General features: G+C 37.4%; 1 non-coding gene and 1 pseudogene across 1 annotated transcript; both read left to right on the top strand.

The window, feature by feature from the left end:
* The first annotated feature begins 11,603 nt into the window (after positions 1-11,603).
* Positions 11,604-11,710, top strand: LOC146922424 (small nucleolar RNA R71). The gene has a single exon (XR_015012940.1). It is a non-coding gene; the product is annotated as a small nucleolar RNA R71 (small nucleolar RNA).
* A 9,914-nt stretch (positions 11,711-21,624) lies between these two features.
* LOC146922425 (uncharacterized) lies at positions 21,625-23,721 on the top strand (annotated as a pseudogene).
* Positions 23,722-24,366: the final 645 nt, after the last annotated feature.

Here is a 24,366-nt window from a genome sequence, read left to right on the forward strand (position 1 = left end):
CATTATACAAGGCGCGGCGCGATTTTGATGGGTCAGGCCCATGACTTCTATAAATACCGCACTAATCCCGAAGAACAAGGGTTACGATTTTGGAGAACGAAAGTGCGATTTTAACACCCGAAGGCTGCAGCGGAGAGGATTTCATCATCTCTAACCCGGTTTATGTATGTTTTAATTCTTTCATTGATTATGCTATTTGTAAACTCAATTATGAGTAGCTAAATCTCTTAGAGATTGGGTCGGAGATGAACCTATGTAACCCTAATTGATCATATGTTGCTTTGTGAAACTCTATTGTTTATTAATGAAATTCTAGTCTTTATTCAATTCAATTGTTCTTACCGCTTTTTATATCCCGATCAAATATAAACATGATTTTGTGAGATCGAATGACTACCGACCATAGCTTTCGACTTAGACCTAATTGAATTGTTCTAATAAACATGGTTAGTCTAGGAATGGATAATCGTTTGTTAGTGATATTAGGTTAACGTTCATAAAACCTTCAAGGATTATTAGACCACCTAAGGAATTAGGGGCTGTAGTTTAAGAAGAGGGTCCTAACTCAAGGGATTGATTAGGGCTAATTTGTTAACTATCGTGAAACTAGAAAATCATTAGTAACAATAGGTGCAAGAACCAATTAGGGGAAACATAGAGGATTCGAAGACCTGATCTCATCTCTCTCCATATTTTCTTAATCAAAATCTATTCTTCTTTACTTGATTTCTTAAAATCAAACCAAATCTCTTGCCTAGTGGCAAAACAAAATAAACTTTTATACATCCTAATTATATAACGCAATTGAATTATTGAAGTTAAAAACGGTCCTCGTGGGAACGATATTTTTACTACTTCGATAGTATTTGGTGCACTTGCCAGAGATCTATCATTGAGCCACTAGAATTTATACCCTTTTGTTTCGGTGACTAACCACATTACAAGCCTAGAGACCTTAGGAATGTACCTAAAATTTTTGTTGGAGTTAGTCATGTTTTTGTGTGTTATATTTGAGAAGTTTAAGTTTGGGGTTGCTTTTGGAACTAGCAACATTCTAAGTTTGGGGTAGGGGTACTAGAGAAAAAAAAAAGAGATCACTTTATGCTAAAAAAAATATAAGTATGATAAAAATAAGCCGAACTGTCAAATTTGCAGCTCAAAAAAAAAAAAAAAAAAGAATGCTTCAAGATAAGTGATCAGTTGTTCAAGTTATTAATAGTTCTCTCTAGTCCCGGATTTAATTGTGAATTGGTGTTATGGTGTGTGGTGTGTTTTAGACCCGTAGGATGATGTCTAACTCCGTGTTTTTCTTAAACCTACTTTCCAAATTATCCAACCCTTAACCTACACCCCGTTATAACATGAAAAGTCCTTAAAAGTGTGTACGAATATTGACTTTGATTGATTCTTAGAAATTTTTCAAGTTTTGGTAATATAATAGTTCTATATATCGACCGAGTGAACCCCGTTATATTCAAAATTGTTGCGAGAAGTTGTCGAACGGATGTGTTACCAAGCAAGTTAGCTTATCATATTGCTAACAAGGGAGATGAACTTTTGACATGATCATTGGTGGGGTAAGTGTTACTTCTCTGTTATGTTTCATTTTAGGTAGGTTCCTTGAGGACAAGTAACGATGCAAGTTTGGGGTTGTGATGACACTCTGTCATTACTAGTTTTGTAGACACTTTTTCATGTATTTTTAAGGTAATTCATCAATGTATTCAAGCCGAAAGAACTCCAAAACGAAGATTTCAAGCAAATAGAACAACGGAAAAATCGGTCCCCGATTTTATGAGTTCGGGCGCCGATTTTCGCAACTTTGAAATGGCTGTTTTATCGGAAAAATCGGGCCCCGATTTGGTAAAATCGAGACCCGATTTCAGGTTCATCTGGACACATTTTTCTTATTTCGGGCCCCGATTTTGAGACTCGGTGGCCGATTTTGAGTTGCCTATTTATAGAAAAGTGCGTTTCGAATTAAGGGTTCGCGTTTTTGGAGATCAAAAGGCATAGAAACACATAAGAAGAGATCTAGAGTATCATTGAAGGAGATTTATCAAGAATCATTCATGAATTATTCTTGTAATATCTCTTTTATCCCTTTCTCTTGTTTAATTGCTATGTGTAACTAAACCCTCCATTGTTGGGGATGAGTAAACCTAGATGAATACCTTTGTCATGTAATTTGATTATGACTTTTGATGAAACTTATTGAATTGTTTTTCTTATCTCCATGCTTAATGCTTTTATTGATTGATCAGCTTTAAATTGATTTACGGTTTATATTGTGAAACGGATGTGGAATTTATAAACGCTTGAGATAAGAGATCCTTGCCTTTGTAATCTAGGAATAGATGCAAACCCTTGGAACCATTTGAGAATTCTTGATTGTTCATGCTTAATTCTAATCTGCAAATTCACTAAGGAATTAGGTTTTTATTTTAGAATTAAAGGTTTTGTCACTAAGGAATTAGGGCACGAATATTGTAGAAAATTCGGTAACAATTAAATAAGTCGATTCAATTGTGATAATCGGGTTAATAGGTTTAGGCAATAATCCGGTGAAACTCATCCCCAACGCTTTTCTCATATTAAGTTTGAACCAATTTACTTTGTTTAATTTTCATTATTGCTATAAAACAAACCTCGTAACCTTTTGTTCGATTAAGTCACAAATACGATTCAATAGTATAACGCGATCCTCGAGTTCGACACTCGGTCATACCGTTTTATTTTTACTACTTGCACTATTTCGTACACTTGCTAAAATCGCTATCAAACGGTTCAAGCCGTAAGGGACCCGCACGACACCGAGGGAGTCCGATGTACGTACATCGGTCATGATGGGATTGTTCTTGGGGTTACTCCACCCGGGGCTCTCCGTAGAATGAATCAAGATAATGATTGTTTGTTCAACGCTAACTTAATGAATGAACTTATGCAAGATCATGTAGCTTATTTTATGATTATGTTTATGTTTATGCAAGAATGATTTCAAGTATGTCCAAGTTATGAACAAGAGCATGAGATGCTACAAGAAGTACAAGTCATGTATAGAACAAGTAAAGAACATGATACCGATGACGATCTTAGGTTAATCGTCCGGTTTAGAATCGTGCCATGATCATGATATGCTTAGGCCTTGATACGTAGAGCGTATTCTTGGCAATGCGGTCCTAGATTCCCCCTCGAACGCCATGACACGTATAGGAAGTGAAGCCTATAACAAGTGAGATAACCCCGTGGCGGGTCTAGCATGCACTACCGTCTAGGAAAGCATGACCACACACGTATAATCAACCGTCGGGTTGTATTGTAGACACATGGTGACCGTAGGTTTCCCTTGAGGTTACCTATAGCCTATGATTTAGGGGAACTCACCGAGACATTATGTCTCATCCCAATCCTTATTTGTTTCGGATAAACAAAGTTGGATGGCAAGCTAGTAGCCAAATGGATGTTTCAACAAGTGATCGTTCGTACCCGCAGCAGGATGTTATGGATTTCAAGGACGTATTTTATTATACTTTAGAAAAGATGAGTAGTATATCTTTGTACGAACGCATGTTGTTGTAAATAATATTCATTCGAAATTTTATTGTTGTATATTTTAATGTTTCCGGTACTAAACTTAACGCACGTGCTAGACTTTCTAGATACGTCCGATATGGGTGTTACATTTGGTATCGTAGCAGGTCGATTCGTACCGTGCCTTGGGTCTTTAAGTTACAACTAAGGAAGTGAGACCATTGGGTTACGAGTAAATGTTCTAGTTGTTGTTGTTAGTTGAGCCTCGATCAACTCAATTTAACATTCAACGATTAGAATGGATGTCCGAGAGCCGAATAGGACCCATGAGGAATGACGTTTGTGATTAAGAAGTTTGATCGTGCCAAAAGGTGGCCGGTGAACTAATCAAGTAGAAGTGTGAATCCTCCGTAAATATAAGGTCATGTTAAGAAGGAATGTTCGACAATGTCGGGTAAGATGTTAGCGATACTTCATGTACCCGTAAGTGAAGTAGTTGGATATATATATATATATATATATATATATATATATATATATATATATATATATAAGTATGACCGAAAATTTCGGTAAGAGTTGTTGTTGGAACGGGTTTATGATGTTACGGAATGTCGAACAAGGCTACAAGATAGTGAGAAGTCGACATATGTTGACGAAGTCGAGCGAGGCTCTCGGGAATAGCATTATGTGAATGAAGTTATGGACATGTGTGTTCGGGAAGTTGCGTTAAGAGGCAACGTAATGAGGTAAGCTATTCGTAGTGGAGGAAGTTAAGGAATTTAAGAGAAAGTTTTATGTTATCAAGATTGAGGTATCAATTTCCGACGTGCCAAGAATTGTATCGAAAAAGGTTGATGTTGCCATGCATATGTTATAGAATATTTCACGATGCAAGGAATGAATGAGCATTGTATACTTGAGAATAAAATTTCATGCAAATAATGTTTTCTCGAAAAATAGAGTTGGAGAAGCTCACCAATAGCGAATCTGGGACGAAACTTTCCGTTTTTATGAGACCTACCGTTCGTTCCTATGGTCCGTAATGACTATTGGGGGGATGTCTTCACAATAATCTTTTATGTGACAAAAATCTTTTATGACATCAAGTAACGAATGCATATCATATCCTAAGATTTCCAAGGGAAAAGACATGAGCAACAATCAACGAAATCGATACGGTTCAAGGTAACTTTGGAAGTTAATGTGTCAAGAGTCAAGAAAAAGCTCGGATCAAGAATTTGGAAGTTCCGGTATTTCTATGGAAGTCATGGACGTGAAGGTATGAAGTAAGAAGTTAAAGCGGTGTAAAGTTATAAGAAATCACAAGGTTCACAGATTATGTGGAATTATGACGTATCTCTCGAACCTATGTTTTGCTTAATAGACTTGCTAAAGCTCGATATGATGTTGAATCACAAAGTTTAAATAATTTTAGAAATATTTACGCGTATGGGTGATTGAAGTTGACATTTTGAAAATTCACAAGATTTTCTAGGAACCGGTTTGCTACGCCACTCGTAGAGCGGGCTAGACTTATTAGAGTCTAGGTTTGATGGCACGTATGTGTTATCAACTCGTTCTATGATTTTAGAGTAACAACCGAGGCCTACATTCAGTATTTGTATATTGTAGAAAATCATCAACGTCAATGACCCGTGCGTTAGTTTATGAAGTTTTGTTTAAAAGAAAAATTAACGAGCAAGGATTGGTATGATTAAGCAAAATATAGTATACGAGAATGCGAAGGTACAAGGTTAGATGTTCAAGAAAGATATGTTCAAGTGCTAGATGAGTTTGTCAAAGGAGTTCGAGTTGCCGGGAAACAAGTTTAAGTATGATATATCTCAAGGGTAAATTCAACCAGCAAGAACATAAGGTTGACCCCCAAGTCAAGTATTATGAGCATAAGATATGTTATCATGAGTATTAATCTTACAAGGCAGTGGTAAAGACAAGTGTAAAGTTGTGAAGTTGGTTGCAACATGGAAGATCTAGAGAACAGTTCAAGAAGTTAGTAATCAAGTGGTAAGCGGGAATGTGTGATAGGGCCAAACCGCAAGTGCACGGCCTATCGAAGTAATAGTAGTAAGTAGAGTTATCGTTCCGCTAGGGAGTTGGTTAATCCAATTAGCTTTTAGAAATTGATTAGAAGAGAAAGAAATAAGAAGTTGGAGAGTGCAGTTTTGAAGGTAAATAACAATAATATTAAAAAGCCTTGGGATCATTGGTTCATCATAATAACGAATCTTTTCACAAGCAAGCCTTAAACTTGTAATTAAACGTTAATCCTAATTACTAAGGACAAGTCTCTCTTTAGCATATCACAGCTCCTCTCGAAGTCGTTGAGTGTATCCCTCCAACAACCACACCTATTCTCATGGGTGATTGCCTTTGGGACCCTTGAAGATCGAAACTTTATGTGTCCCAAGGTTTGCTAGACTATTCTCATGTTTTGCAAACCTTGTCTAAATTCACTTGTTCGGATATCAAAGCTCCGCGTTCGCTTTATGAATTGATATTCGTGATGATGAATTAACCATTATCAAACCCTCCGCGTTCGCTTCCACGGTTTGATAATAATTAATTCATGTTAAAACGGTGAATTTAGATTAGGAATTAGGGTAACAATTAATTAGGGTTTAAGACTTGGCTTGATCCGGATTACGTCATTAGACTTATCCAACGATCCCAAGACAAAGAAGTCTACTCACTCATGTTCATCGTAGACATGGGGGAAGAAGAGAGAATGCGATAAAAGTAAATTGCAAAGAAGAAAGTAAAACGAAATAAAGACTTTATTGAAATAGCAATTGAAATAAACAAAGTAAAGCATGATTGTTTATGGTGGAGAGCTACTCTATTTATAGCTTTACAATTGACTTAGAAACTAAGCAACTAAAAGGGTAAAACAAAGAAAGCCGCAACGGGGTAACTTGGGCCCGAAGAAAAAGCAAGAAAAGAGACTTCGGAGGTGGCACGGCCGTGCCACATGTTGGCACCGGCCGTGCCAAGCTTCGACTTGGTGGGAACATATTTTTGTCCCGTATCTTCGTATTCTTGCGCCGTATTTGCTCAGTCCTCTTTCTTTTGCTCCAAGACACCTTCCACCATATATTTATTCCTAAAATAAAATAAAACACAATTTGAAGTAAAATATTCTAAACTAAAATAAAATGCAATAAAATAAAATCAAATCTAAAATAAAACTAAACTAAATAAGGCAATAAATAATACTATCTATGACTCATCAAACTCCCCCACACTTGAATCTTTGCTTGTCCTCAAGCAAAAGGCAAGCAAACATAGCAACAACAAAAGATTTGATTATGGCAATATTAAGAACAAATGTCTCAAGAGAAAGGCTTTGCCTCAAGTACACTAATTACAATTTCAAATACTTCTCATGAACCTATTCTACCCAACATCAAGTCTCAAGTGAGTGTGTGTGTGCAGTCCAACCCTTTTCTTGCTCCCGTATAAGACAGATATTATGAGGAATAGGTTCTATCCTTAGTGCTAAAGTAACCGAGAAAAGTCCTTTGTTCATTTCATATAAGAGTGATGGGAATTGAAGTTAAGATTAAATTAGATTTAACAATTAAGCACAAGGGGCTGTAGATGCTTAGGGGCTATCTATCCTCATAGGAAGTCTTCTCGGATGTAATTGTCCTTTCCCCTAGATTCAAAATCACCCTAAGCAGTGCTGCAAAATTATTGTTTGTTTCATCTCCGCGTAGGAAGTCTTTTTGGATGTAATTGTCCTTTCCCCCTAGCATTGATGGATTTGTTTCACTTTAGGTTCAAATTGGGGAGTCACCACCACAATTAGGAAGTTAGGGATTTGTCCTTTCCCCCACATGTTGGTGCCATTCTCCCGCCCCATTTAACATTATCAAATTAATAAGAATATAACAATTAAAGAATAATTTGATTAATTTTCCCACACAAACTTATACTACTTTTACTCTAAAGACTTTAAAGGGTCTAAGTTAACACTAAAGATAGAACGTGTTCCTTAAAATACCTATTCATACATTTGCTCAAGGATTGCAACCGGGTGCTTTTCTCATTGGAGAATTTCACAATAAAACATGACATGGGTATAGCAAGAACATAAGAAACACAAGAAACTATTTTCATGTACAAGAGGTGACCTAAAGAAGAGGCAAAACAAAAATTTTCATGCCATATTTACATTAAAAACAAGCTACTTAGTTATGCCTCTTGCTATAAAATCAAAACAAAAGAATAAAGTTCAAGGGAGTTTGGGAACACTACGACTCTAGACACTTTATTAGCCCCCCCCCCCCCCCCCCCCCCCACACACTTAGGGGAAGCATTGTCCTCAATGATTCAAAGAAAAATAAATTAAAAGAGAAGAAGAAGTAGGGAAGAAGAAAGAAGGAGTAGAAGAAGAGGAGTAGAGAGAGAAAAGAAGGGAAGAGAGGAAGAGGAAAGCTCACATGTATTGAGGTCCATAAGGAGGACCTTGAAGTTGGAGGTGTTGCATCATCCGACGGAGCATCTCATTATTTTCATCATTGACACGGTTGCCCCTTTGAACTTCATTGCGAAGGCCGGAGATCTCAACACCTTGCCTTTGTTGCTCGGTGCTCATCCTCTCGATTTCATTGTGAATCCATGTCCATCTTTGATTTACATTAAGCTCACCGGCTTCATGGCCATGGTGCCCCTCTTGGTGCAAGTTAGCACCTTCTCCTTCATCATGGTGCAAGTTAGCACCTTCTCCCTCTTCATCATCTTGCTCACCAAGAACCTGCACATCATTAACATACAACCAATTTTCTTCCACCTCGGTGGTAGTCCGAGATGGGTTAGGCAATAAAAACACGATTGGCATATTTAGCTTAAGTTGGTAATGGAGCGGTGGACGATGTTTGATGAAATTCATAGCAATAAGGGTTTCTATGTTAAGCCTATTGTTTCCCTCAATTGGTTTGATCCCCTCATCTTCACCCACTCCAAAACATCTAGCTATATATATAATGATGCCACCCACCACTATGTCTCCTCTACCGGCCGGTCTAGTACCGACAAAGTCTAGGTAATCAATCAAATAAAAACAAGTATTGACGGGGTGGTTGTGGAGCATTGCCCATAACATGAACAATTCATCGGTTCTAGTGTTTCCTAGCTCGGTCTACCCCAAATAGTGCAAGCCATTACCCTTTGGAGGTACCTAAGTACGGGGTTGTGGATGTTGCTAGCTTTGTTGGCTCTAGGAACATAGTTGGAAACGCCGGTGATACGTGTCCAAAAGGCACCGGGTCATAGTTATCCGGTTTTAGGCTAGGATCCCAATGATCATGAATATATCCTTCATTTGCAAAACCTAAGGCCTCACAAAAGTGCTGAAGTGACATGTCATAATCAATATTCATCAACCGAAAAACAACTCTATGGTTAGGGTTATCAAAATTCAACTTATCTTTAGTGAAAACAATTGAGCTTAAAAATTCATAAGTGAAGTTTTCATAACCCCGCATAGGTTTCGGCAAATCGAGTCCAACCTAACTTTCCTATCAACCTAGAAACATCATCAAATAGCTCTAGCACATCTAAAGTGTTGGGATCAGGATAACGAGAAGGATGCAAGTGTTTAGAGATTAGAATTTTATACTGTCCCTTTGCTTGTTGTTTTTGAAGCTTATTCCATGATTCTTCACTTGTGCTTGCTTCTTTGGGGGAGGACCGGAGGAACTTGCTGGCTCCTTTCCACTTCTTCTTCTTGAAGCCATTTGACCTTGGTTATGGTTGGTATGAAAGTTTTAGGTTTGGGAAGATTTTTAGTGGAAAGGATTGGTTTAGGGTTGGGGTGGATGTTTAAGTAAGGTTTATGGGTTTAGTTATGGAGATTGGTTGAGGTTTTGTGGTGATTGGGTTAGGTTTTGAAGGATTAGGGTTTTGGTGAATTATGGGTTTGGGTGGATGAAAGTTGTTTTTGATTGGTGGTTTTTGTTTTGGATGAAGTTTGTGATTGATTGGTGAAAGAATGGAGTAGATTGATGGAGATTTGAGTGAGATATGGAGGTTTGAAGGTTTGAAGGTTATGGAGGTTTAGAGAGAAGTTTGAAGGTAGAGAGAGGTTTGTGGTTTGAGAATGAATGGAGAAGAAGAGAAAAATTGTGTTTATAAGGGGCTAGAACACGGGCACGGCCGTGCCACCCTTGGCACGGGCCGTGCCATCTTCCCGACTTCAATCTTCAATTTTTCTTTTAAAAACTTGGCACGGCCGTGCCATACCTAGCACGGGCCGTGCCACCTTCTGGTCCCAGGGCTTCAAAATTTTTCCATCTTTGCGAATCAACTCGGACAATTACCTACAAAACATCTTAAAACAAAGAAAAACAAAACAAAATCGGTAAAATGCGTGGGTTGCCTCCCACGAAGCGCTCTTTTAATGTCATTAGCTTGACGGTTAGAAAGAGTCCTTAGAATGGATCAAAGATATCATATGGTGTAGATGACGCTATAAAACGTTCTTTCACAACATGATCGTTAAGCATGCAACAAGAGTAAAGAGCGGGACCTTTCATAATGTTTTCCAACTCAAATCCTACCATCTTATCACTCACTTGAAAGATTATCCTACCAAGTTTAACATCAATTAGAGCTCCCGCAGTTGCGAGGAAAGGTCTACCTAGGATTATGGGGACGTCATCGTCCTCTTCAATGTCAACGACTACAAAATCAGTGGGGATGTATATCCCCTCTATCTTAACAGTATGTCCTCGACAAATCCTACAAGTTTCATGGTAGAACGATCGGCTAACTTTAATTCCATTTCGGTAGGTTTCAACTCTCCTATCCCTATCCTTTTAAGAAGAGACAAAGGCAGCAAACTAACACTAGCTCCTAAGTCACATAAGGCTTTGTTTATGGTTTCATTCCCAATTTCACATGGTATGGCAAAGCTACCTGGATCTCTAAGCTTAGGGGGTGCTTCTTGAATGATTGCACTAGTGTCCTTAGCCAAGGCTATTGTCTCATTATGCTCTATAGCCCTTTTCTTTGAAAAAATTTCCTTTAAAAACTTGGCATATAGAGGCATCCTAGACAAAGCTTCAGCAAAGGGAAGTTTAATGCAAATCTTCCTAAGTATGTTAATAATTTTTTCAAACTTACCCTCTAGTTTAAGCTTTTCAGGATTTAAGGGGGATGGAGTTTTGTTTTCTTCAAGTGGTTTTGCTTCTTCTATCACAACTTTATCACCTAAGGGCTTGACATTTTCTTTCCCAATGTTTTTAACCTTAGCAAAAGTTTCGCCTAACTTACTACTCCTAAAAGATATGACATTAACTTGGGCTTTGGGATTGGCTTCGGTTTGACCAGGAAAGACTCCCGGTGTTTGGGAAGATGTAGCCATTTGTTGGGCTATTTGGGCGATTTGTGTTTCAAGCATTTTAGAGTGAGTAGCAATAGAATCAACCTTGGTATTGAGCTTGGAAAGAGAATCATTCAGAAATCCAGTTTGGTTTTTAAGTTCTTGAAGTTGTTTATTTTGGTTGGCAATAGAATTTTCCAACAAAATTTCCAAATTGGATTTTTGAGTGAATCTTTGGTTGTTTGCATAACCGGGTGGTGCTACTTGTCCATAGGGATTTTGATTTTTATAAAATTTTTGATTTTGTCTCATCCCTTGGTTGTATTGAGCATAGTTCATTTGCTCAACACCGTTAATAGCACTACCTAGTTGGCAATCAACACCGGCATGACCGGTTATACCACATATTTCACAAGAAGGAGTAGAAGCAGAATTGATAGCACTAACATTGAGTTTTTTCGAGTTTTTCGGTTAGTGTATCAATTTTAGAAGCAAGGTGGTCATAGTTAGAGACTTCGTGTATACCTGCCTCCCTTTTGGAGGATGAAGAACTAGAGATGGCTCTCTCGTCGGTCCATTTGTAATGATTCCGAGCCATGTCTTCAATTAGGGCATACGCCTCCGTGTAGTTCTTGTTCATAAGTGCTCCACCTATGCATCAACGGACATCTTAGTGGTATAAGACAAGCCATTATAAAAAGTGTGGACTATAAGCCACTTCTCTAGGCCATGGTGGGGACAAAGTCTTAGCATTTCTTTGAAACGCTCCCACGCATCATAGAGAGATTCCCCATCTTTTTGGTTGAACCGCGTAATTTGGTCTCTAAGTTTAGCGGTTTTAGATGGTGGAAAGAAGCGGGCAAGGAATGCTTGCCTCATCTGATCCCATGAAGTAATGGAACCGACTTCGAGGGAATGGAACCAAGCACTAGCTCTATCCCTTAAGGAAAAGGGAAAGAGATGAAGTCTTACGGCCTCTTGGTTCTCCTTCATGGTTCCACTAATTCGTAGGAAAACAGAGATGTGAAGATTGGGATCCTCGGTGGGGGATCCCGAGAATTGGTTTTGCTGCACCAAGTTAAGTAGGGCAGGCTTGATTTCAAAGTTGTCATCCTCAACCGTTGGGTACACAATAACAGCTTGTGGCTCAGCCGTAGACGGCGTTGCATACTCTTTGAGAGTGCGATTGGCCATGGCGGTGTTATTTTGTGCGTCTCTCTTTCGTCTATGCAAATACCTTTCGATCTCGTTGATTATTACAACTCGATTTACGGTTTTTCGCATAAAAAATTGAGAACCCAAGAAGTTAGTGATAACGAGAAAAATAAAAATAAAAACAAAAAAAGAAAGAGAAGAAGAGAGAATTCTAATCACAAAAAAGCTAATTAAATTAGTTAACTCCCCGGCAACGGCGCCAAAAACTTGATAGGGCCAAACCGCAAGTGCACGGCCTATCGAAGTAATAGTAGTAAGTAGAGTTATCGTTCCGCTAGGGAGTTGGTTAATCCAATTAGCTTTTAGAAATTGATTAGAAGAGAAAGAAATAAGAAGTTGGAGAGTGCAGTTTTTGAAGGTAAATAACAATAATATTAAAAAGCCTTGGGATCATTGGTTCATCATAATAACGAATCTTTTCACAAGCAAGCCTTAAACTTGTAATTAAACGTTAATCCTAATTACTAAGGACAAGTCTCTCTTTAGCATATCACAACTCCTCTCGAAGTCGGTGAGTGTATCCCTCCAACAACCACACCTATTCTCATGGGTGATTGCCTTTGGGACCCTTGAAGATCGAAACTTTATGTGTCCCAAGGTTTGCTAGACTATTCTCATGTTTCGCAAACCTTGTCTAAATTCACTTGTTCGGATATCAAAGCTCCGCGTTCGCTTTATGAATTGATATTCGTGATGATGAATTAACCATTATCAAACCCTCCGCGTTCGCTTCCACGGTTTGATAATAATTAATTCATGTTAAAACGGTGAATTTAGATTAGGAATTAGGGTAACAATTAATTAGGGTTTAAGACTTGGCTTGATCCGGATTACGTCATTAGACTTATCCAACGATCCCAAGACAAAGAAGTCTACTCACTCATGTTCATCGTAGACATGGGGGAAGAAGAGAGAATGCGATAAAAGTAAATTGCAAAGAAGAAAGTAAAACGAAATAAAGACTTTATTGAAATAGCAATTGAAATAAACAAAGTAAAGCATGATTGTTTATGGTGGAGAGCTACTCTATTTATAGCTTTACAATTGACTTAGAAACTAAGCAACTAAAAGGGTAAAACGGTAAAGCTGCAACGGGGTAACTTGGGCCCGAAGAAAAAGCGGCAAAAGAGACTCTGGAGGTGGCACGGCCGTGCCACATGTTGGCACAGGCCGTGCCAAGCTTCGACTTGGTGGGAACATATTTTTGTCCCGTATCTTCGTATTCTTGCGCTGTATTTGCTCCGATCCTCTTTCTTTTGCTCCAAGACACCTTCCACCATATATTTATTCCTAAAATAAAATAAAACACAATTTGAAGTAAAATATTCTAAACTAAAATAAAATGCAATAAAATAAAATCAAATCTAAAATAAAACTAAACTAAATAAGGCAATAAATAATACTATCTATGACTCATCAATGTGAAGTCTCAATTGCTTTAACTTATTAGAGTAATGGTTTAAACCAACCGAGAGGGAATCGAGTAGCGCCATGGAAGCTAACTGTTAATCACAAAACATGGAATTTTAGTATGAAAGAATCTTCGTGAAGAATATTCGGTTGGTAACACAAGTTTAACAAGAATGCATCATAAGACAAGCGAGGAGTTCTCGATGTGATAAGTAAGGATGGATGCTTATTCGATCGGTGTTGGCTAAGGTAAAAGTTTTAAGTATGTGTCTTTACCTAAATAAGATGAAAAAGACAAGAGTTGCCAGATATGAATTGGTGAGGATGCATGAATGATGATATTGGAAAACATGTAAGAAATCATAAGGTTTTCTCATGAGATTCGGGGTAAAATCGAAACATCAAGAATGATGACCGGTATTCGGAGGAGGTAGTAATGTTCAAGTAATACTTGAAAAGATTATTTGAAGATTCAAGTTTAGTGTTTCGAAGAAGAGGAACAAGTTAATGTCAAGAGATCCAAGGATTTCCTACGGTTATGTAAGCGGTATTGCAAGTATGTATATCGGTTTAAAAGGGAAGAACCCATCTTCGAAGTTAAGCATGTTATCATGAGAGAGAAGCAACTTTTGAGTGATATGTAATGAGATTCATACCCTTGTATGCAATACTTGTTGAGTGAAAATGATACTTGTTAAGACATGGCAAGCCATGATTTTATAACTTTTAAAGCTAAGATTGGTATTATGGAACTTGTGAACGATGCTTATTTTTTAAACTCATGGAATTATACATTTTCGAAACCGATGAGATACATCGTAAGTAAACTCACTTAAGACGTACAAACTTCAGGACCAACTTGTCGCGGACAAGTTTGGGGCGAGTTGTAAAATCTTTTTCAAAATTTAGAAACACGTTCGGTGGTTACTGTGGTACCACTTCAAATTTAGTTTTGGAAATGATAAAAATCTTTTTAGTCATATATCTACTCTTTCCAAGGACCCAAACACCAGAGCTTAAGAAAATTTCTTCAAGAAAGGTGCTAGAACATGTATCGTTATCATTTAACAAGAGGCGGCACTTGAAAGTATGCACATGTTATGGAAACGACAATGTTCATATGAAGCCAATATCATACGGGATACACGAAATTGTGTTAAGAGTATTTGACGTAAGTGCAAATGGAATTACCGGAAAGTTTCAAGAGCATGTGAACCACAACGTTGGTTATTAGATTGTCATATGAAGTGGTAAGTTGATTTCACTTTTTCATGTCAAGCTATGTGAGTTACCCATTAGTTCGGTGCGATAAGATGCAATGAGATTGCAATGAAATCGGAAGATTTCCTAAGGCACTTGGAAAAAAAGATAAGAGATTCATGGAATCGTTTGTATGAGTAATGTAAGTAAGAGGCATGTGTCTCAAAGTACGGTAAGTGAACTGATGTATGAATTATATGTTTACCCGATAAGATTATGTATGCATGAAAAGATGTTTTAATATTGCAAGTAAGCCTTTGCAAGGAAAACCTGGTTTTCGGTAGGATTCCGGTTAAAAGGCAAATCCTGAGTGTTCATGTTTATGATAAGACACCTTTAGGAATGGTTTATGTTAAACGGGTAAGATATGAGTCCGAGACAATAAGTCTATGTGGAGCAAGGAATGTTCCAAATCATGATGTACTTAGATAAGTTCAAAGTTTAAGTGATATTAAGATCAAGAAAGCTATATGCTTATGTATGTGAATCAAGGAACAAGATGAAACACAAGCAACAATGAACTTCTTGAGAATCTGTGTTTTGAATATGTATGGCTTAGACCAAAGATGGAAAGATTTTGTCATGATGATCGGTAGGTGATCTCTAAATTTCGAGGACAAAATTTCTTTAAGGGGGTAGGATGTAATATCCACTGTCGGCATCGGTGTATTACCCGTGATCATGCCGAGGAATTAAATTCATGGAAGATAAGAGTGATGGAAATATTTTATGAGATGTTAGCTTAATACGGATGAAGTAACGGTGTTGTATTAATTACGCTTAAGGCAAGGGCAAAATGGTAATTTTGCGTGGAAAGGATATTTATTTGAAGTTGGCCCCCAAAATATCTCATTTTCATTATCCTTTCTCTCTCTTATGTTTGGCAAAGACTTTCTCTCTCCGTTCTCTCCTCAACCACGCCCCTCCCTCTCTTCTTCTCGCACCAAACTTTCCTAAATCTTCATCTTCTCTTGGTGAGTTTTTAAACTATGTTCCCTTTTGATCTTTTGAACCTAAAGAAGCTTGGATTTTCTTTGGTTTCTCAACTTTGCCTCTCCTCCATGAAAACTAGGGTTTGGTGTATGGTGAAGATGGATCCTAAATTTGTACATGGTATGGTTTCCACAATATCAAGGTAACAATATGAAGTTGGAATGGATTGATATCTCTATTCTTCCTCACAAAAGATTCTCTTGAGATTAGGGTTTTGGTGAAGAAGCTTTGGGTTGGAATAAAGATGATCAAGCAAGGATCATGATGTCTTAGATTGCAAGAAAACATCAAGATAGTAATGGTTTAAGCAAAGGAAGCAAGAGGGACAAAGCTAGGGTTTTGGCATGATTGGGCTTGGCACTTAGTGATGCTTCAAGAACTTGTTTTAGGTGAGTTCCATAGATAGATTACCCACCTATGTTATCATGTGATTTAACTTGTAATGAAAGAATGAAATTCTAGGTTTTTTTCTAGTGTCTTGTTGCCATTTCCATTGTTATGCTTTATATACTTGTGAATGCTTGCTTCCGGACTATCCTATGATCACTAGAGATGCCATATGCCTTGGGACACTTAGTGATGATGATTTTTGGCTTAAAACATCAATTATGCAGGTGCTGATCTGCACTAACTCGCCACGGCGAGCATGAGCGCCACCAAGCTCGCCTAGGCAAGTTGCTTGGCTAGTGAATAGCGGCTGCTGCCCTGTTCGCTCGTCTCGCCTTTTTGTCGTGCTCCGGTTTGGCTTTTACTCATGCAAACTTTTATAAACGTAAACCCTTCATAACTAATCCCCAAGGCATAGGTTTTTCAAGTAATCTCTTGTAAAATGAAGCAAGTAGTTAATAAGGTAGTAAAGCATAACATACAAGAGAATCATGTCATGAATCGGGTAACAAGTTATACATTAAGCAAGGGAAAACTAGAGCCTCGACATAGTTGTCGAGAACTAGCTAGTTAGCAAGAATCCCTAGATAGTTGAGACGCGAAGCATGTTATCTTCGCACATGAACAAGAATAAGATAGCAAGCAAGTTAGTCGTGGTTTGATTAGTTAATCTCTCCACCATGTTTAAGAACTTACAAGCATGAACAAGTAAGAATTTACCGCTAATCGGATCGATCAAGGTTCCGAGGTAAACATGTAAGCATGATTAGGTTTATCCTAAATAAACGACAAGTCCATGACAAGTATAATGTAGGTGGTATGTCTCTTGCTATCCACACCGGGGGATACAAGGGGTTCTCATTATGAGAACGATTCAAGCCGTAAGGGACACGTATGTCACCGAGTATGCAAGACTAAGTTTATAACCACATGTCGGTGTTCGTGTCTCTTGTTATCCACATCGGGGGATACGGGAGGTTCTCGACTCAAGGGGAACGGTTCAAGCCGTAAGGGACCCGCACGACACCGAGGGAGTCCGATGTACGTACATCGGTCATGATGGGATTGTTCTCGGGGTTACTCCACCCGTGACTCTCCGTACAATGAATCAAGATAATAATTGTTTGTTCAACGCTAACTTAATGAATGAACTTATGCACGATCATGTAACTTATGTTATGATTATGTTTATGTTTATGCAAGAATGATTTCAAGTATGTCCAAGTTATGAACAAGAGCATGAGATGCTACAAGAAGTACAAGTCATGTATAGAACAAGTAAAGAACATGATACCGATGACGATCTTAGGTTAATCGTCCGGTTTAGAATCGTGCCATGATCATGATATGCTTAGGCCTTGGTACGTAGAGCGTATTCTTGGAAATGCGGTCCTAGACCCCCCTCGACCGCCATGACACGTATAGGAAGTGAAGCCTATAACATGTGAGATAAGCCTATGATGGGTCTAGCATGCACTACCGTCTAGGAAAGAATGACCACACACGCATAATCAACCGTCGGGTTGTATTGTAGACACGTGGTGACCGTAGGTTTCCCCGAGGTTACCTATAGCCTAGGATTTAGGGGAACTCACTTGAGACATTATGTCTCATCCATATCCTTATTTGTTTCGGATAAACGGGTTGGATGACAAGCTAGAAGCCGAATGGATGTTTCAACAAGTGATCGTTCGTACCCGTAGCAAGATGTTATGGATTTCAAGGACGTATTTATTATACTTTATAAAAGATGAGTAGTATATCTTTGTACGAACGCATGTTGTTGTAAATAATATTTATTCGAAATTTTTATTGTTGTATATTTTAATGTAGATATGTCCGGTATGGGTGTTACAAGTTAAGTTTCTTAAAAACACAACACAATCTCCAACTATGATAGATATTCTTTGTTTATAACTCTGTATATTTTCAACAAAAATAAAATAGCAATCTAAAATTAGCCAAAAAAAATATCTAAAATTTATTGTCTTTTCTATTAAAGTTTCGTATTTACTGAAAAAAAAACATATTTTTATCTATATATCTTCTATATAAAGGAAAGGTATACTTTTTTTTTGACAAATTTAAAGGTATACTTCTTTCTTTTCAATTTTGCCATTTATACAAATTATTTTATTTTATTTTTTAATTAAATAATCAAAATTTTCAATTATCTATAATTTTATAAAAAAATATTGAATTTTGCGTAACAGTTTTTCTTTCATTTTCATCCTTAATTAAACTTTCTTGAATAATAGAATAAAATTTACAACTACTGTACTTTTTTCAAGGCCATCCGATCAAGAACAAAAGATCTATATCTCACCATCAGAATTTTTTATATGAACTAAAAATTAAAATCTATTTTGAGATTTGAACTGTCCGATCTTAATTACATGGTTTTGAGTGCTAACCAGATGCCGACGACATCTGAGAAAAGTTTTCCGGTCGAATTATCACTTTCCATCAAGAAACAGGTGGATCAAATTAGTTTTTTATTTTATTTTTTATTTTATTAAGGATCATTAGTTTTTCTTAAATTCTTATAAAGAGAGGTCTTAATTAGATGATTAATTAGAAAAATTAGATTAATGTTTTCATTGCGTGCGAAAATTGGACATTTTATTTATTTACAAATGGAGGGGTTAGAAAAACCCACATATATGTAAGATTTATTTTATTTTCTCATGAAATTTATCTCAATTGATAGTGACATTGCATGATATATGCAGGGCCGAGACTCGAACCCCAAACACCTCACTTCTCCATTTTATTTTTGAGGGAACCTCACTTCTCCATATTTAAAATGTGTGAGCTAAACCACTAGGCTAAATGACCAAAAATAAAAAGATATAATTTATTTTGAGAAGAGATATGAAAGATTGCCTCGAGAAAAAAAGGAGATAAAATGTTTTTTTTTGCATAAAAAAAATGAAACAATTTTTTTTTTTTAAGCAGTATGAAAAGAACATCAATATAGACTTGACCACTATTTTAACAACTTTTGATGCTTGCAATCGAAGTTGGAGCCCTTAAGTTAACTGTGATAGCTGCTCTGATCAACACCATCAATGTCATATGGTATACCAGAAACAATCACAAATACAATAATGTTAAACCTAATCTCATTGCAGCAGTGGTTATGATTAGTGCAAATGTCTCTTTATCTGGTAACCTCGCTAAAGCAGTCACTGATCCTGCTATAAGAGACTTTGTTGTCCTAAAGGCTTTCAATATCAGCACTCATCATCCCAATGCTTCAAAAATCATGGAAGTCTTCTGGCACCCTCCCATTCTTAATTGGATTAAGTGTAACACTGATTAGGCTTCTCTAGGCAACCCTGACTTAGCTGCTTGTACATGTATTTTCAGAAATAGCTAAGGTGAGAGCAAAGTTTGTTTTGCTGCTAACCTAGGAACAACTAATTCTTTATATGCATAGCTTATGGGGGTAATATTAGTTATTGAAATTGCTTATGATAGAAATTGGAATCACCTTTGGATTGAATCAGACTCTAAACTATACCTTGGCTCTCAAATCACCTAGCATTGCCCCTTGGAAGCTGAAGAACATATGGCTAAACTGTGTTAGGAAGCTGAACTATGCAATTCATTTTGACTCACATCTAGAGGGAGGGTGATCATTGTGCAGATAAACTTGCAAACCTATGATTGACGGTTTGATTTCATTTGGTGGCAATTACCTCCGGTTGTAATTAGAGGGGATCTAGTTAGGAACACACTAGGTCTCCCAAACTATAGATTTTGTTAACTGTTCCTTCTAAGGGTTTGGTTTTGTCCCCCTCTTTGTACATCACTTTTCTCTTTAATTTTTGGATGATGCCCCTCTTCTGGTAGGCACATCAGTTTAAAAAAAATATGTTTATTTTTTGGTACATTTATGAATGATATATCAGCAAAGAAAACATTATCAGTCTTATGATTCATAATTTTATTTTTTAGGTAAATTCTATTTTTTTTATAATAAAATTAGGTAAATTATTTGTTAATTGGAGTTTGGTTGAGTACCAGTATTCCATAAGTAAAATTGATTTAACATTTCAATTTATTTCAAACTAAACTTATATAAAAATACAACACATATTTGAATGATTGGATGTGGGTATACACCTAATCAATTACCAAGCCTTATGTTTATTGTAACATAAAAAAATCCTTGTTTACTGGTAGATACTCTAAACTCATATCTTAATAAGTCACTCAAAAGCAATTAAATCGGCATCTTAATTGCACATGAAGGCACAATCCTCAAGTCTCAGCTTTATCGATTAAATTGTCGAAATTGTTAGGCCAAAAAGTATGATCGAAACGGGGTTCAAACACCTACACCTCCACTTGTATGTGAGTTTGAAAGGTTATTTTTCATTTCGTCTATATTAAAAAAAAATTGCACAGGAAGGTAAATCAAAATATATATGAAAAGTTACAAGATTTTTGTTTTCTTGAGAAGATTTAGTCTCTTAAACATTTTAAGAAGTTCCATGAACACACTCCTTCTCAATCCACTCATTTTTGTTAGTTGAAATTCAAATTGATTATACTAAATCACATGAGACCCACCTCCCCTAAAGTCCATTAAAATGATAATGACACACCCCCTCCATTGAAATTACATCTCATTTCCATTAGAGTTCTTCCATTACTTAAAATCATTTTATAGTATGTAATTGAAATTGTGTTACATAGTTCATTTCCATTATGAAATTCAATTTCAAATGTTTGAATGAGAATATACTTAGAGTGTCGAGTCTAAATAAGTTTTATAATGTTCAATTTTTGATTAGTTTAAATTAGAGTTCTTCATCAAATTTGAATGAAGTCTAAGTAAAAGTTATAGATGCATGCCGCAAAAGATATAAATAGGTGACATTTTTTTTCTATTGTTACTAATGATGAAACAAAAATGTTACATAAAATATAAACAAGTAATATTTTTTAGTTGTTACTAATGATACTAAAAAATGTTACTGGAACTATTTAGTAACATAGGTTTTAGCTAACATTTTTTCAAGTGACATTAGATCTCATTTATGTTGTAGTGAATAAACTCGATGTTTCCACTATGCTAAAACCTCACAACTACATTCAAGATGATTCTGCCAAGTACCATGTCTATATATGTATTCTGTTCTGAGTTGTGTCTAATCAATAAAGAACCGTATATAATTCTTCCTACATTGTTTTTCTGTGTTTTTGTTTCTCCATAAATACTAAAACGAATTTCAAGGGTGTAGTCTATAGTGTTTTTTCACTTCAGTTTTGGTTCTTTAATTACTTATAATAATTGAAATCAGCATGCTTGAAGCAATAACTTTAAAAAGATGGCACTATCAACTGCCATGTCTTTAAAAAAGAATGGATTCATTCCCCTTTAAAATGTTTGGTTATAAATTGCTTTCAAGAGGTTATTTTATTGAATGAGTTTGATAGGGATGTGAATGAGGAAATGGGCTGTGACTATGGGCCCAAACCTAAGATATGGAGAGTTTATACTAGGAAAAGAGGAAAAGGGAAGGACTGATGAGTTGGCAGTATTGGTGTATGGGATGCATGAGTTTTAGTAGCTATATAAGTAATAGTAAGTCGGAGAATAGGTAGCTAAGTATTATGTTATTCGCAGGGGGTCACTTTGTTAGTGATTTGGGAGCACTGCGTGCTTGTCGGGGACTAATAGTATCTCACTATCAGTTTATTACTCTCTTTTTATCGGTTTGTTACTCCTTGTTTCTCTTGTAATTGTTCATCACCATTAATACAATTACATGCTTTTCTTCACTATTTCATTGATATTGTTACTGTTTTATTCACATTTTTATATACATCCCCAACAATTGGTCCGACCTACCGAATTCAATTGCCCCTAGTAATCGTTGATTGGAGATGCCACGACAACCAAAGATAGGAGAACGAGTTGACGCTTTGGAAGGTACCGTTGGTGAGATAAAGGAAACACTCAACTTGTTGGTGCAATAGATTCAACAATAGAGTGTTTTAATGGCTGAAGTAACTAAGCAACTTGGATTGCAGAAAACACCTGTAGTGAGAGAAGAGTACGTTGAATCATCACGGAACGAGTCACGTTTGGCTGGAAAGAAAGTGAAATTACCTCTGTTTGAAGGCGATGATCCGGTTGCGTGGATCACACGTGCCGAGATCTACTTTGATGTGCGTAATAATCCGGATGACATGAGGGTGAAATTATCCCGTTTGAGCACGGAAGGTCCTACGATCCATTGGTTCAACTTACTAATGGAAACGAGAGGACGATCTATCCCGGGAGAAGTTGAAGAAGGCGTTGATCGCTCGTTACGGCGGTCGAAGGCTGGAGAATCCATTCGAAGAATTATCAACACTTCGTGAAACTGGAAGCGTTGAAGAGTTTGTCGAAGCTTTCGAGTTGCTCTCGTCGCGAGGTTGGAAGGTTACGGAGGAGCAATATTTGGGTTATTTCATGAGTGGATTGAAAGCTCACATCGAAGACGAGTTCGTACGGCTGAATCCTACGATGCGAATGCGAGATGATGAGAATCGCAAAAGATGTGGAGGATGAATTGAACGAGGAAGATGACGATGGAGATCGACCTTACAGGAAGAAGCATGGAGGTGATCGGGTGGGCCGAAATGAATGGGCTGGGTTGATGTTTAAGAATCGAAACGGATCTAATCTGTGTTCAAAGGATCCGACCCGGTTCACTAACTCTAGTGGATTTAACCCGGTTCCCAAAACGGTTTGGTGGGTTCCGGTCAAAATTCAAACACATCTTTGATTTCGACGGGGAGAAAAGCCGAAAACGACCGACGTCTTGTAACTTCGAGAAAGATGGAAGGGTGTTAGGAGCATACGTAACGACGAAATGGCGAGAGAGAAGGGCAAAGGGTTTGTGCTTCAAGTGTGGAGGTAAATACCATCCAACACTTCATAAGTGCCCCGAGAAATCGTTGAGGGTGCTGATTTTGGGTGAAGGGGAAGGTGTTAATGAAGAAGGGGAAATTGTTTCGTTGGAAACACGGGAGGTCTTAGAAGAGGAAGAAGAAGAAATGGAGGCCGAATGCAAGGTGATTGGAGTCTTGGGTAGTATGGGGGAGTACAATACGATGAAGATTGGGGGAAAATTAGAGAACATTGATGTGGTGGTATTGGTTGATAGTGGAGCCACTCACACCTTCATCTCTCGCCAAGCTAACCTCTCGCTTTGGGTTTGACTATCACTCCTATGGCTGCTAGGAAAGTCAAATTGAGAGATGGACACAAAGTACTATCAAAAGGAGTTTGCAAGGGAGTTAAGGTGAATCTAGGTTCTATGGAGGTTATGGTGGATGCGTTGGTGTTGGATCTTGGTGGATTTGATGTTATTTTGGGGGTTTCATGGTTGTGTACGTTAGGTATGGTAATGATGGATTGGAAGGCCTTAACCGTGCAATTTTGGCATGAGGGGAAACTTTGCAAGGGTAAGGAAAGAACAAAGGAAGGCAGTGTTTTCTTAACTCTTTCTTAGAAGGCATACAAGAAGGGTTGGAAGGAGAATGGTGGATGTCTCAATTTAAGAAAAAGGTAGAGAATCAAGAGCCGATGGAGCTTTTGAACCAATTTTCGAAGTGTTCAAGGATAGTATCGGACTTCCACCGAGAGGTCTCAAGTGCAACAAATTAAGTTGTTCCTTGATCATGGGCCAGTCGGTGTGAGGCCTTACATGTATCCCCACCATCGAAGGAAGAGATCGAGAGATAGGTTCATGAGTTGTTGGAAGCGGGAGTCATAAGACCTAGTATGAGTGCTTTCTCAAGTCCCGTTATTTTGGTGAAAAAGAAGGATAACAGTTGGAGGATGTGTGTGGACTATAGGGTCTTGAACAAAGCTACAATTCCAGGTAAGTACCCAATTCCTATAGTTGATGAGCTATTAGATGAACTGTTTGGAGCTACTATTTTTTCAAAGATAGATCTAAAATCCGGTTATCATCCGATTAGGGTCCATGAAGAGGATGTCCATAAAACTGCTTTTAGAACTCATAATGGACATTATGAGTACCTTGTGATGCCTTTTGGATTGATGAATGCTCCGGCCACTTTTCAGTCAACTATGAATGACATTTTTAGACCTTTCTTGAGAAATTTTTTCTTCGTCTTCTTTGATGACATTTCGGTTTATAGCAAGGATATGCTAGCCCATCAGAAACATTTAGAAGAAGTTCTAGCCGTGT

The sequence above is a fragment of the Medicago sativa genome, chromosome 5, assembly GCF_051527215.1.
Source record: "Medicago sativa cultivar Bolivia chromosome 5, Bolivia_mono, whole genome shotgun sequence".
NCBI lineage: Eukaryota > Viridiplantae > Streptophyta > Magnoliopsida > Fabales > Fabaceae > Medicago > Medicago sativa.